This window comes from Phytophthora parasitica (genome assembly GCF_000247585.1).
Source record: "Phytophthora parasitica INRA-310 unplaced genomic scaffold supercont2.6, whole genome shotgun sequence".
In the NCBI taxonomy this organism is placed as follows: domain Eukaryota; phylum Oomycota; class Peronosporomycetes; order Peronosporales; family Peronosporaceae; genus Phytophthora; species Phytophthora nicotianae.
Genome location: NW_008648992.1, coordinates 2,200,322 through 2,202,294, shown reverse-complemented (window position 1 = coordinate 2,202,294; position 1,973 = coordinate 2,200,322). Strand labels below are relative to the sequence as shown.

Genomic DNA, 1,973 nt, shown 5'->3' with positions numbered 1-1,973 from the left:
CTTTCTCGTCGAACGTTTCGTGAGACCGACGCCACACGGATACCCGCCCCATTGTGGAGTTCAGTCCGAACCTCGCCGTAAATTGCACGTCATCCCAGTCTTCTTCAGATGGGCATACTTTTTAACGTAGGCTAGACGAGCACGGCGGTGTTTGGGGCAAGAATTTTGTTTGCGGGCAGAGCGTTCGTTCAACCTAGCTGCATAGGTCGTATTGCAAATAAACCAGCGAGACACCATTACACCGATTTTCTTCTCCACCTGTGCCGCGTCGCTGTTGAAGCGGCTCGCTCCGACAGCACAAACGATTCTACGATCTCGTCTAACGTCGGTGAGCTTCTAACAGTCTTGGCGGTGCGCAACCACGGAATGTCTATTGCGTTGGTGGTACTTGACAATGTCGACCACAGAGTTTCTAGGGATCGGCTTACCTTGGTGTAGCCTAGGCCTTGTCGATGCCTGCTCACGCGCAAGACACGCCTGTCGTGTGAGTACTGGCGCCACTGGTTCGATGCCATAGATCATTGTTCAATATTCCATCTCAAGCTCCAAGTGAAATGGAAGATTGAATAGTGAACATCGACATCCAGCCAGCACGGAGAGCATAGAAGGTTGCAAGCTATAGCGTTGGCTTGATCGCTTAGTGCAATATCCGAGCAACACTTTTTTTATTCCATTCTTGTACAACGTGTAAAGCGAGGCCGGGGTACATCGACTTTCGCACCATCAACTTCGAGTCTATCGTTGATTGGCGGAACGTTACTGCATAATAAGCCAATCGATGCTTTACAGCGGAACCACTGTAGAATTGCACGTCTTTTGGTCCCATACTCGCGCCAATCCGATCTGTACAACCTCCATGACGGCCAAGAATCTGCTCTTCAAGAGCTAGTACCTCGATTTACGGAACCCGCTGTACATTGTGATATATGCCCCTCTGTGGGTTATTTATGGCGTGTTGTGACACTTTGGTGTAGTTAAGAGGAAAGTGTTGTGACACTTTGGTGTAGTTAGGAGGAAAGATAACAATGCGGAATCAGAGTACTTGGGTCGCGATATTGAACATCATACCCGGTACGATCGAGAGTTCGAGTTCCATCCTCGTTCTGGTGTGTGGTCCATAGGAGGACACGGCAACGTGGGCCAGAGGGTGGTTGAGCTGACAGGCGGCATGAGCTGATGCGGAACACGCAAATACTGAGTTGGCGTAAGTGTAAAAGCGATGGTCAATCAACTGATGCATAATTGCGAGACAGAGTAACATGGCGAATAGCCCCATGAGCTCCAAGGCGAAGCGCCGTGACACAACTCCGCGAAAGCAAGTGCACATGTCAGCGGTGGGATTTGAACCCACGAGTGCGAACACAGTAGAACTTGAGTCTACCCCCTTAGACCGCTCGGGCACACTGACGACAAAAAGTACACTCCCACCACAAAACAACACACACACACACACGATCACAAACTCACAAACTCACAAAATACTCACAAACATATACTACACCACTCGTCATCTCACAAACCACACTACCTCTGCTTTCCAAACCTATTCACAGCGTCACGCACGCTCCTCTACCACCACAAAATACACCAACCGTTCGCTAGGACAGCTTGTTCACCCAGGCTTGGGGCTTGGGGTGCTGCTGCTCACGATTCTGTCGCTTCTTGTCTTTCGGAGCGACACATCACGACACAAGGCCTGCGACCAATTGTAACGCCCACGTATCCCCATATCCCTCGAGTGAGCGCCTTCGCAACCCCGCACAATGTAGATCTTCTATGTGTACAGTCTGCTGCCACAGTCTAGTGACTTCACGCTTCTAGTCGATAAAGGATGTTTCAGCAAAGTCATACACCGATGGCGTAGTTGTTTAAGTTGTTCACACACCAATAAGCTGGCTGTTTGTCCTAATCAAATACAGATATCCGATCTCGAAACACAGATTCCGAGCTTGGTCTGGCTGTTTGCCTTGTTT

General features: G+C 49.7%; 1 non-coding gene across 1 annotated transcript; it reads right to left on the bottom strand.

The window, feature by feature from the left end:
* Positions 1-1,326: 1,326 nt before the first annotated feature.
* On the bottom strand, positions 1,327-1,408 carry PPTG_20518. The gene has a single exon. It is a non-coding gene; the product is annotated as a tRNA-Leu (tRNA).
* Positions 1,409-1,973: the final 565 nt, after the last annotated feature.